Below are 13,655 nucleotides of genomic sequence, written 5' to 3'. Positions count from 1 at the left end.
AGAGCCAGATGTAATGTCAATGTTTCAGCAGAAGGTGCTTTTATCAAGACATGAATAAGAACAGAAATGCAGTGAAATATATAGCAGATCACTCACCCAAGTGTCCATCACCTCCACGATCTCCCCAGCCGCGGCTCCAGCTGATGACGTCACCGTCGGGAAACACCAGCGCGCGTGTAGGCCTGGGGGGCGTGGTATAATCACCAAGTGCCATCACCATGGCTACCTAATACAACACAGGAAATAGGCTCAACAGGGCGATGTATACAACATGCAGCAGCGCACAGTACTGTAACATGAATGACCAAGATATTGTGCACAAAGTAAAGTATGTCTCATGTCACATCTATAGTACATCTATAGATGTGACATGAGACATACTTTACTTTGTGCTTGCAACATACAAGAGACAGAGCCAGAGTCAGTACAAGTGTCAGAGCAGCGTTACCAACCATTATTAGTTATCAGGGAACTATAGTAATAAAGTAACCTTATATTCAAATGTGCACCAACGAAAGGGGTATTGGCCAGACTTTGAGAGACTTGTGAGCTCACTAAGTCTTGAAACCTGTTTGTGCATAATCTACTAATAGAGTTATTCCGTTATTTGCATGTACAGCAGTACAAGTACAAGATCAGAAGCGTCCCTGATTAATAAAATTCAAACCCAAAGTGTGTGAACCATTGTTTAAAGGTGTTGTTATTAGTGTACTTAATGCTATTATTAGTCTTTACTATTGGCTGTAGACTTGAAAGATTATTGTTAATTGTAAATATTCGTTACAAGTCGCTGTATTAAATAAAACTGCAGAAAATTCATTCATTTCACTATCCAAATCCTACAACTATCTGACTGAAGAACTCCGGGTAAGCCTCTCTTGATACCACTTAATCCGGTGGGGGTGTTACAATTGGTCACATGTAGTGATGGTAACATCAGAATGTAAGTAAAGTGAATCAGTATGAACACCGGCTGGGCTGCTCATGGCAAGGCAATGTGAATAATCGGAGTTTGAACGAGGCATGATAGTGGGTGACTGACGAATGGGACATTCCATATCTGAAGTTGTGCAGACATTCAACATTCCTCCATCTACAGTGTCGTGTGTGTCGGGTATACCTTATGGAAAGCATTACCACCCACCGTGGATGACTACAGGAGCTCAATGGTCATGACCAGCGGCATCTGACCAGAATTGTCCATGGTAACAGAAAAGTGACACTTGCTCAAATTACGTCCACATTCAATGCAGCAGGTACCAGACGCATATCCAACAGGTCAGTGCAGCGTTCTTTAGTCTTCATGGGATATGGGAGCAGAAGGCCCACCAAGGTACCAGAATACTACAACAACGGACACAGCACCTCACCTGGGATTGTGACGTCACTAATTGGACCCTGAAAGGCTGACAACGTGGTGTGGTCCGATGAGCCACGGTTCCAGTTTCGAGCTGATTGTAGAGTTCAGCTGTGACTGCAGACCCCATAAGGCCTAGCACCCCAGTTCTCAACAAGGCACCATGCAGGGTGGTGGTGGTTCCATAATGGTGTTTGGTGTGTTCATATGGGTTGGGTTCACTGGTCTGCCTGAGCATGCCATTGATGGTTTACCACTGGATGACCATTTGTAGCCCTTCATGGATTCATGATGGAATATTCCAGCAGGTTAATGCACTGTGACATTGGTCCCAAGTTGTCCAGAATTGGTTCGAGGAGCATTCTGTGGAGTTTTGACGAATGGTGGTCCACCGCGTTCGCTCGACATGAAACCAATCGAGCATTTATGGGATGAGGTGGCAAGGACCATGTGCACCTACAAATATGGAGCTGTGGGAAGCTATTCAATCACCATGGGTCAACATCTCTCCAAGGGTCTTTTGTCCTCTTCTGCTGCACTTTGCCTCACTAGAGGGGGTCCTGAACATGATACTAGGCTATCTAATGACTTTTGAAACTTTAGTGTAAAGTGATAACTTCATTCCAGATGTGCTTTGCATGTCTGTTTTGATAGATACCTGTATGTTTATGACACCACTGTATTCTGTTTACCACTGTGTGTTGTTTTGCTATTTGTTAGTTTGCTGTGTGCAAATTGTGTAATCCTCAATCTAGCTACCTTCCTGGTTATTAATGTCTTCCTTATGGCGGACAAGTCAAAGTCCACTAAGTCTTAGAGAGGTGCGAAGACCATATTTTTTTTTTTACTGGCGCACAATGGAAGATTACATTTTCTTGAGGCCAGTTGGACTCAGAGGTCCTATGACACTTCAGTTTCATTGGTGTCCGGCAGGAGCTGGGCCACCATTATAAGAGAGGGCTGCATTCTTTAATTTTATGATTTCATTTACTTTTTATTTTTTAGAAATGGGTGAGCACCAGACTGTCCTCCGGACGTCCGTTCTGCTGCCCCATCATCTCTCCGCGGTGCCGAGACACCAAGCCTGTGCTAGGTACTCCTGTAGGGGCTCCAAGGGGACCTAGCTAGCAGGCTCCCCGGACCCTAGATTGCAGCCTGGAATCCAGGGGACAGGTAAGGCAGAAACCCGTTTTTTTTTTTCGGGTACCCACATCTTAGTGTAGTCTCGTCTCCGGTCTTAGGAGACAGACCGGAGACGCTGTGGACACTGACTTGACTAGACCACCTGGGCATAACAATACTGGCGCAGAGGCATATTGTAAAGGCCAGGGGATCAGACGCTCTCCCAGCAGCCCCTCCCCAAGCTCAGGGCGCCATTCACCTGCGGTATTGATGTTCCCTGGGCTGCTCCTCCCTCACCCTCCACCCCCTCAGAGACGCACGGCAGCCATTTTAGGCAAGAAGGTCTCCGGGAAATGCTGGGTCCAGTCTCCCTGTATACCAGGTTATACAGCGCTATATCCTCCCAGCCACTGCGGTCTGTGTAGTTGATTTTAGTGCCCATTGCAGACATGTCATGTTTTTTTCTGCGTTTGTATGTGACTTGGGCTAGCGCTAATCTCTATATACGGTCAGTTATACCTCTTTTTTTTTCTACTGTACCCTGATATACTAAGGTATTGGAGGGGGTATGAAGTCGGGATGCCGACCGTCTAATCTCAGCAAGGGTCTAATGACAGGCGTCGAAATCCCGCCGCCTGTCATTTTACCTACGCCGGGAGCCCAACACTCGGCATTCCGATCGAAGGTAAGCCGGATGCCGGGGGGGAGGGTTAGGCTAGGGGAAGGGGGGCTCTTGCGGGGGAGGTTAGGCACCCCTAAGGGAGGGTTAGGGTGGGGGGTGGAGTTAGGTTAGTGAATAGGAAAATACTTATCGGGATTAGAACCGCCGGTTCATACCGATCCAATTGGAGGGTTCACTGTACCTCACATCTGCTACTTAAGTGTGAGGACTATCACATACTATATAGCGCTGTTGCCCAGTACACTGTGCCATATATACAGCGGTTGCGCACTACATTGTGCCATATTACACATACTGCAAGGTGTTCTTTGCACTGTATCATACTGTGTATTCTATTATACTTGTGACTATGTCTAGCAGAGGAAAGAATAGCCAGCAGTCTGATGCTGCTCCTCCTACTCTGAGGTCTTCTGTGGCTAAGCCCGCAGAGCAGGACTTACAAGCTATCATTCAGGATGGTCTCTGTATTGTTACACCAGGTCCATCAGCGCCGGTGTCTCTTCCTCAGCACCCACACTGGGCGGCCTTTTCACAAATGCTGATAAAAATTGCGGACCAAGTGACAGTCCCTGTGGTAGCTCCCCCTATGGGATGGCCACAGCAGGTACCCCCTGCAAATCCTTTGCCTCCCCCATGGATAGACGTACTGTCTACCTCAGTACAGAGTTTGGCTAATACCTCTACGGTTTTTCAGCAAATGCTGCATAAGGATAAACCTTTACCCACTAAGCATACTAAACATACTATGATATCATCCCAATCCACACAGTTATCTGATTCTGAGATCTCATCTGGGGAGGCAGAAGACGCAGATCTCTCTCACTATGACTCTGTCTCAGGAGAAGAGGAGCCACCCTCTAAACTAACTATACCTGCTCTTGTGAGAGCTGTTAAAACTATTCTACAAATAGAAGAGGATGAACCCGCTCCTAAGAAAAAACACGCACTTTTTAAGCGACAAAAGGTAGTTTACCAGAGTCTCCTCACTCTGACCAGCTATCTGATCACATGAGTGACGCTTGGAATATGCCCTGTAAAAGGTTTCAAATTCCAAAATGGTTCAGTTCCTTTTACCCGCTTCCAGCTACTAATTGTACTACATGGGAAGTTCCCCCCAATGGTGGATTCTCATGTAACACGTCTGGTTAAAAATGCCACCTTACCTGTCCATACTGCAACCTCCTTGAAGGAGACTACAGATAGATGTATAGAAGCTTGTCACAAATCTATATACTCTCTTACGGGAGCTATTACTCATTCTGCTAGGGCTATGGCCTGGGTGAGAGTTGGGAAGAGGCCATAGAAAAGACTTTTCCCCCCTGATGCTTCAAAGAAACATCTGTCCTACATATCTCACATTAGAGATGCAGCCTCCTACTTAGGTGAAGCGGCTATGGATACGGCTCTCCTGGCCTCCAGGATATCTTCGGTAGTGGTCCGCCATATTCTTTGGCTACGTTCCTGGAAAGCAGAGTCACAATCAAAACAGGCTCTACAGTCTCTGCCTTATGCAGGAGACATCCTATTTGATCCAGATTTGAATAAAATTGTGACTACTTTGGCGACTAACAAGATGGCGTTCCTGCACTCTGCATATAATACAAAGCAGCGGATGACATCCTTTCTGTCCTTTCGCCCTCAAGGCAAAGCCAAGGGCCAGTCCTTTCCAAGGCAACAGAAATCAGCCAAAGCTTCCAAGCCTAGGGCCAAACGAGCCTGGGCTACTAGACGTCCACCTGCCAAGTCTGAGGACAGGCCTGGTTGGGCGGGCCTCTCCCTGGATGCTCCCAGGGTGGGAGGCCAACTTCTTCAATTCACCCAAGTTTGGCATCAAACCACGTCAGATGCCTGGGTAAGAGAAGTGGTCTCCCACGGATATAACTGTTCTTTTGCACAGGTCCTCCATCGGACTCGACCAAGGCTCTGCTGCTCCAAAAAGCCATTCAGTTCTTACTAAATTCAGGGGTAATAATTCTGGTCCCCTCCTCACAATGGGGCAAAGGTTATTACTCTACCCTTTTCTTAGTTCAGAAGCCCAATGGGTTTCATTGTTTCTTATGGAAACCCTCCCTTCAATTATCCTAGCTATGGAGCCGGGAGATTTTATGGTATCCCTAGACAGTCAGGACGCTTACCTACATGTACCTATAGCGCCTTCTCATCAACAATATCTCCGGTTTGCTACACTGCAGCAACATTACCAATTTCAGACTCTGCCATTTGGCCTCTCATTGACCTCTCGGGTCTTTACCAAGATCATGGCAGTTATGACGGCTTCTCCATCATCAAGGGATCAGACTGCTCCCATACCTGGATGATCTCTTGCTGTTGACCAGCTCCCCAGAGACTCTTCACTGCCACCTGCAGGTAACCATTGCCTTTCTACAGATCAACTGGAGTCTTCCCCAACACCCTCTCAAAGGATGGTACATTTGGGAGCCCTCCTGAACTCTCGAGTTCAGAGAATCTTACTAACAACGGACATTTCAGCACTGCAGCACAGGCTACACAGACTGCTCCACAATCGCCAAGTGTCGATTCACTCTCCAATGCAGGCCTTGGGATCAATGGTGTCCACCTTCGACATGGTGGAATTCGCCCAGTTCCACTCCAGGCCACTACAACACCTGATCCTCTCTAGGTGGAACGGGCTCCCCCATCTGCTCAGATGCCAGATAATGAGCTCCTCCTCCCCATGTGAGTTGGCGTGCTCATCATGTGCAGTGACTATAGCTACACATAGAATAAAAGGTGCAGCAAATTATCATTGAGCACACGTATACCAACTCACCACCATGAACAGTAGCCAAGCAGTGATTGACAGCTAAGGAGAACAGGCAGGGATGTGGTGGAACAAATTTCCTTCAGCCAAAAATAAGTAGTGGTTTGATAGCGTTATGGGTCCACTATGTATATATGGGGATATTTCCAGGTATATGTTTGCCTGTCCCTAGCCCGGTGGCTACAGATTTCTCATTTGAACAAGGGCCGTCCCTTTTTTTATCCCGATCTGGGCTCTCACCACCACGGACGCAAGCCTCCAAGTGTGGGGCATGGTAACCAGCCAGCACTCCTGCCAGGGCCGATGGTCCCCAGTCGAGACAGTGCTGCCAATCAATATGAAATGAACAATTTACTGTTCTGGTACAAACAGTACATATAGTAGAGGTTTTGCTCTCTATTATAGACAAGGAGACTTGTTTAGTACAGTATACCTAATATAGGTTTAATCATTTACAAATAGATGACAATAAAAAATTTTTTATAAAAATTGTGAACCCATAGTACATATAGATCAATGACATAAAAAATAGCTAAACCGATCAATGAGCTAGCAACCCAATAACCATATCACAAATGCATGTAAATCAGCAGCAATTACATGTAATAAACAATTAGAACTTGGAATCCTTATGAGAAATGTGCAGAAAGACTAGTAGCAATATGCTAGGACACTGTATCGTTTGGATTTGCTGATACTTTGCAACAATAAGTATAATGTAGCTGAATAAGATATTAGTCAGCTATTCAAGTTCCATCAGGCATATCCATTGCTAATCAGATTAAAGCAACAAGTTCCATCAGGCATATCCAGTGCTAATCAGAGTAAAGCAACAAGTTCCATCAGGCATATCCAGTGCTAATCAGAGTAAAGCAACAAGTTCCATCAGGCATATCCAGTGCTAATCAGAGTAAAGCAACAAGGTCGGACTGATCTGTGTCACTTCCGTCCCAGTGCACACAGATATAACCAACCAGTGTCACTGATGATACAAATGTTGTCCCCTTTAGGTGATAATATTGTGCTTAATAGTCACCCTTTAGCTGGTCAATACCGTGCTCACACTGCGGAGGGTCCCGATCAGCACAGGCTTCCGTGCCTATGAGTACTTGATAGCAGGATGTGATGGTGGTGGTTAGAGTGTAGCTCAGCGCTGTCAGCTGATAAGCGTAGTCACGCTGACGAGGAATCCCAGTGCCCGGAGTCTCGTAGATTCAAGTAATGTGTGGCCGGACTTGAAAACGGGGATAGGGCTCTGTCTCAATACAGCCGTAATCTGGTAACAAACACCAGGCAATATGCACAATCTCCTCCCAATCAATATCCTGGAACATCAAGCCATCTACAGGGCTCTCACTCTGGCTCAGAATATTCTGAAAAACAGGCCAGTACAGGTACAGTCCAACAACACCACAGCTGTGGCCTACCTCAATCACCAAGGGGGCACTCAGTCCATCAGCAATGACCATGTCCCGCATTCTCACATGGGCCGAACAAAATCTCCCAGCCATCCCCGCAGTGTTCATCCCGGGGACTCTCAATTGGGAAGCGGATTTCCTCAGCCGTCACAACATGCTTGCAGGAGAATGGTCTCTATATCCAGAAGTCTTTCAGCTTCTAGTGGACAAATTGAGTCTTCCGGAGATGGATCTCATGGCCTCAAGCGCACAACAACAATCTTCCAGCCAGAACAAAGCACCCCAACGCGGCCGTCATAGCCGCCTTGTCAGTAAAATGGAACTTCCAGTTTTCATATCTCTTCCCTCCAATATCCCTGCTTCCTCGAGTGCTTCTTCAGAAGTTTATACATGAGGGGGGCACAGTCCTGTTGATAGCTCCGGCTTGACCCAGACGTCATTCGTACTCAGGTCTTCACAGGCTCTCCTTCAACTTCCTCTACGAGTAGACCTGTTGTCTTAGCGTCCATGTCTACATACAGACCTGGCCCGTCTGTCTTTAACGGCGTGGCTCTTGAGACATCCCTCCTAACGGCTAAGGGTTTCTCCAGCTCTGTGGTCCAGAGCACGTAAACCGGCCTCAGCCAGAATTTATCCCAGAATATGGCATACGTATTTCCAATGGTGCACTCCAAGAAACTATGACCCTCAAGTCTTTAAAGTTTCTCATATTCTTGCCTTTCTTCAGGCTGGACTAGACCTTGGCCTCCGCCTAGCATCTCTCAAAGTACAAGTCTCTGCTTTGTCTGTCTAGTTTCAGTGCAGAATTGCTCCTATACCGGATATTCACACCTTCATGCAAGGTGTTCTACGTATACAACTTTCCTTTGTCTCTCCTGTGGCTCCATGGGATTTGTCAGTGATGCTCAAAGTACTTCAGGAACCTCCATTCAAACCCCTGGAATCAGTGGATATCAAATTGCTCGTTGCGAAGACTGTTTCTTCTAGCTATGGCGTCTGCCCGTAGGGTATCGAATTTAGGGGCGCTTTCATGTCACTCCCCCCTTTTAATATTTAATTAGGACAGGCCTGTTCTTCAAACACTCCTGGGCTTCCTTCCCAAGGTGGTTTTTTGCTTCCACCTGAATGAGGAAATTGTTGTCCCAACCTTTAATTCACCAGACCTCTCTGCAGGTGAGGCCTATTTGGATGTGGTCTGTGCTCTGAAGATCTACGTGAACCATACTACTTCCATCAGGAAATCGGACTCCCTCTTTGTCCTATATGGATTCCAGAAGAAGGGATGGCCAGCTAACAAACAGACTCTGGCCAGATGGATTTGCATGACTATCTCACAGGCTTACACGCAGGCTGGTCTTCCTCTGCCGGCTACAGTATCTGCTCATTCTACTCGCTCTGTGGGTTCCTCGTGGGCAGCCCGGCGTGGCACCTCAGCTGAACAGCTATGCAAGGTGGCCACCTGGTCCTCTCTCCACACCTTTCTTTGGTTTTATGTCTTTGATACATTTGCCTCTCAGGATGCTTCCTTTGGGCGTAGTGTTATCCTATCAACTCAGGAGCGTTCCCGCCCTTGAACAACTGCTTTGGGACATCCCCAATGTTTCCTGTGGAGCCCTATGGAACCTGAAGAAGAAAAGGAGAGTTAGTCAGGTGCATAAATATTGGAACATTGACAGAATTTTCATATTTTGGCCTCTATTCACCACCACAATGGCTTTGAAATGAAACAAACAAGATGTGATTTACCTGCAGACTTTCAGATTTAATTTGAGGGTAATTACATCCAAATCAGGTGAACGGTGTAGGAATTACAACGGTTTCTATATGTGCCTCCCACTTTTTAAGGGGCCAAAAGTAATGGGACTATCAACGCAAAAGCTATTTCATGGACTGTTGTGGGCTATTCCCTTGTTATTTCATTATCAATTAAGCAGGTAAAAGGTCTGGAGTTGATTCTAGGTGTGACATTTGCATTTGGAATCAGTTGCTGTCGACTCTCAATATGAGATCCAAAGAGCTGTCACTATCAGTGAAGCAAGCCATCATTAGGCTGAAAAATCAAAACAAGCCCATCAGAGAGATAGCAAAAACATTAGGTGTGGCCAAATCAACTGTTTGGAACATTCTTAAAAGAAAAAAATGCACCGGAGAGCTCAGCACCACCAAAAGACCCGGAAGACCATGGAAAACAACTGTGGTGGATGACAGAAGAATTATTTCCCTGGTGAAGAAAAACCCCTTCACAACAGTTTACCAAATCAGGAACACTCTCCAGGAGGTAGGTGTATATGTGTCAAAGTCAACAATCAAGAGAAGACTTCACAAGACTGAATATAGAAGGGTTCACCACAAGATGTAAACCATTGGTGAGCCACAAAAACAGGAAGACCAGATTAGTTTGCCAAACATCTAAAAAAGCCATTACAGTTCTGGAACAACATCCAATGGACAGATGAGACAAAGATCAACTTGTACCAGAGTGATGGGAAGAGAAGAGTATGGAGAAGGAAAGGAACTGCTCATGATCCAAAACATACCACCTCATCAGTGAAGCATGGTGGTGGTAGTGTCATGGCGTGGGCATGTATGGCTGCCAATGGAACTGGTTCCCTTGTATTTATTGATGATGTGACTGCTGACAAAAGCAGCAGAATTAATTCTGAAGTGTTTCGGACAATATTATATGTTCATATTCAGTCAAATGCTTCAGAACTCATTGAACAGCCCTTCACAGTGCAGATGGACAATGACCCGAAGTATACTGCAAAAGCAACCAGAGTTTTTTAAGGCTAAAAAGTGGAATGTTATGCAATGGCCAAGTCAATCCCCTGACCTGAATCCGATTGAGCATGCATTTCACTTGATGAAGACAAAACTGAAGGGAAAATGCCCTAACAACAAGCAGGAACTGAAGACATTTGCAGTAGAGGCCTGGCAGAGCATCACCAGGGATGAAACCCAGCGTATGGTGATGTCTATGCGTTCCAGACTTCAGGCTGTAATTGCCTGCAAAGGATTTGCAACAAAGTATTAAAAAGTGAAAGTTAGATTTAGGATTGTTTAGTTTGTCCCATTACTTTTGGCCCCTTAAATAGTGGGAGGCACATATAGAAACCGCTGTAATTCCTACACCGGTCACCTGATTTGGATGTAATTACCCTCAAATTAAATCTGAAAGTCTGCAGGTAAATCACATCTTGTTTGTTTCATTTCAAAGCCATTGTGGTGGTGAATAGAGGCCAAAATATGAAAATTCTGTCAATGTCCCAATATTTATGCACCTGACTGTATGTTAAAACTTACCTTGGTTAACGCTCTTTCTTCGAAGTAAATAGGGTCCACAGGGCACCCGCACCTGGCTTCTATTGGCTTCTCCTCTTGGTCACTTGTTTCCTTCTCTGCGTGAGAGTTGGATTCCTCAGTGGTCCAGTCTTCCTTCTCTCCGGTCCCGCCCCTGCCTTGGGCTTGTTAACAAAACTGAGATGGCTGTGGGCGGGGTATAGGGAAGGACCAGAGCATCCTGGGATTGAAAATGTTTGCTGTTGGTGTCCGGTCCTCCAGGTCCCACTTACACCCCAATGTCTCCCTATGGACTTCGAGGAAAGAGAGTTAATGTTAGATATGTTTCTGGAGTATGGGAGAAACCTGGAGCACCTGCATGAAACCCTAGCAAACACTGAGAAAACATACAAACTCCACACAGTTAGGGCTGTGGGGGCAATTCAACCCAAGACCTCAGTGCTGCGAGGCAGTAATGCTAACTATTAAACCAACCAAATTGTTTTCTTTCTTATAATTATTTTCTAATAATATAAGTTCTTGTAGTAGTAGTAACCTGGATATACCTATATAGCCTTCTGCAGACCATCGCAATAGCACAAGGCCACGGCATGGTCTCATGTTCTTTGGCCAGGGATTCCCAACCACTGTCCTCAAAGCACACTAACAGTCCAGGTTTTAAGGATATGCATGCTTGAGCACAGGTGTCTTAATTAGTACCTCAGTTATTTTGATTTAACCATCTGTGCTCAAGCCTGGACATCACTAAAACCTGCACTTAAGCTGGATACACATCTAAAGATTCTGTCCAACCAGACAACTAGGTGATTAGTTGGAATGAAAATCTGGTAACGTATGAAAGTAAATGACAATCAGTAATTTGCTCCCAAACACCGGAAAATGGAGAAAAACTGTTGTTTGAACAAATTGTTTAGATCAAACATTTAACAAACTTCTCTGACGCCATTTTCATCTGTTTTCTGGCATTTAGGAGCAAATTGCTGATCATCAGTTACTCCCATACATTACCAGATTATCATTCCAACCAATCACCTAGTTGGCTGGTTGGACAGATCTTTAGATGTGTACGTAGCTTTTAGTGTGTCTTGAGGACTGAGGTTGAGAAACACATTTTTTGTCAATTATTCAAACTAGGAGCTAGGGCTCAGGATCATAAACATTTGTATTTCTTAATCAACTTGGTTACTACTGTATATACGGAAAGATAGTATTATAGAATGTACAGTTAATCCTCGTCTATAGTGCGCTGTTTACTGCAATAAACTCTGCCCCAACTGTTTTGTAATCAAATGAATTATATAGAAAAATATTGTCACAACAGCTTTTTCTTAAAAAACTAAATTATTGTCATACCTGATGATTAACAGACAGGCAATAAAAGACATGCACCATAAACCTGGGTAAAATACTGTAATAAACTCCATTTATTAGCCAAATAGCTGATTTCCTGAGCTACATCTGCTGTAACTATGTTCTGTTATTTACACCAACAAATCGCCGTCTTTCCTAATACTCGTTACGAGGTTATAGAACAGGTTCAGCGCTGCTGTGAGTGTTGCACCCCTCGCTCCTCTTGTACCCTGCAGAATAAACCTCCACTTAAATGACCCTTAAAAAAAAAGTTATTATTTTACAGGGCCATAAAAAGATTCTGAGTGTGATGTGCTGCGATCGGCAAAGCCTATAAAGTAGCTCAGACGCAGAGACTGGAACTACTAGTAGAAGTGAAGGTGCGAGTCAGCTATGGGTCGTTACACAGGGCAATCTGCTCGCCTGGTGTTGATGTGTGTGGTCAGTGTCTTCCTCTTTGTAGTGGAGCTGGCTGTGGGGTACATAGGGAATTCCCTATCACTCTCTTCTGATGGCTTTGCCGTTCTCTCCCACCTTATCTCCATGATAATCGGGTTGTTGGGGATCCGGTACAGTCGCGTGCAATGGCACCAGAGGAACACATATGGCTTCCTTAGGGCCGATGCGGTTGGAGGGTTTGGCAATGCGGTCTTTGCCGCTGCTCTGATGTTTAGCATCCTGGTGGAGGCCATCAAGAGGTTCATAAAACCAGAAAAGACTGAAGAGGCTCTGCTGGTCCTGATTGTTGGGGTCGTGGGTCTGGCCATCAATATATTAAACTATCTCATCTTTTTGGACTGCTGTTTGCCTAAGAAATCAAGCGATAATCTGGAACTGGATAAAGGTAAAGAACAATCTTACTAATAAATGCATATGTCACATAAAGCAATAGCAGTTCTAGTTACCTGCAAAAGATTCAAAAATATAGCCTAGATCGCAACGTGTTCCCTAAATAATGAGAGGAGGATTGTACAGAGGAGGTCCATGCACTTGGCTAGGATAAGGCTTGGTCACGATGGGTTCCTTGCGATTGTGTTTTATTCCAGCATTATTTGTTATTATCAACTACTGTCCTGTATTAGTTGTCATTAAACATCAAGCTCCTACTATCCCCAACTTTCATCTGTCTCCAGCATTGTAATCACTACGCAGAGAATATAGTATATACTCACAGGTAACATACAACACGACAGAACGAAACTCGCATTCAAACCATAAACCTGACACATTGAAACATTGGTACAAAATACAAAAACATAACTATTTAGTTTGGGATTCAGTGGAATGTTTGATGTTTTCATTACAATAAATGGTCTGACCATGTTTTCCCTGTGACTTTAGCGCACATACAGGCAGCCAGATACGATTACATTTGTGTATTATCATCTTACCAGATATCTTTTAGGATTAGTTCTTCTACCAACTCCTAACATACTGATTCCGTTATTATGATGTTTTGGGTCTATATTACATCTGGCATTTTTATGTGTTCAAAGTGTTTTTTTCTTATTTGTACATTGAGTGCAGTGCGACTGGAATCTGCAATACACACCCAAAGAAACCTTTACAACAAAGCCCAATCTTCACCCAGTTTTAACTGGTGCAAATTTGAAGTATTTTTGCTAACGATATTGAAATGAACCT

General features: G+C 44.8%; 1 pseudogene; it reads left to right on the top strand.

Annotated features, from left to right (window-relative positions):
- The first annotated feature begins 12,404 nt into the window (after positions 1-12,404).
- On the top strand, positions 12,405-12,875 carry LOC148513924 (calcium/manganese antiporter SLC30A10 pseudogene; annotated as a pseudogene).
- The last annotated feature ends 780 nt before the right edge of the window (positions 12,876-13,655 follow it).

This window comes from Taudactylus pleione, unplaced genomic scaffold, assembly GCF_031769625.1.
Source record: "Taudactylus pleione unplaced genomic scaffold, aTauple2 ptg000267l, whole genome shotgun sequence".
NCBI classification, from domain to species: Eukaryota; Metazoa; Chordata; class Amphibia; order Anura; family Myobatrachidae; genus Taudactylus; species Taudactylus pleione.
This window is presented reverse-complemented; position numbering and strand designations above follow the sequence as displayed.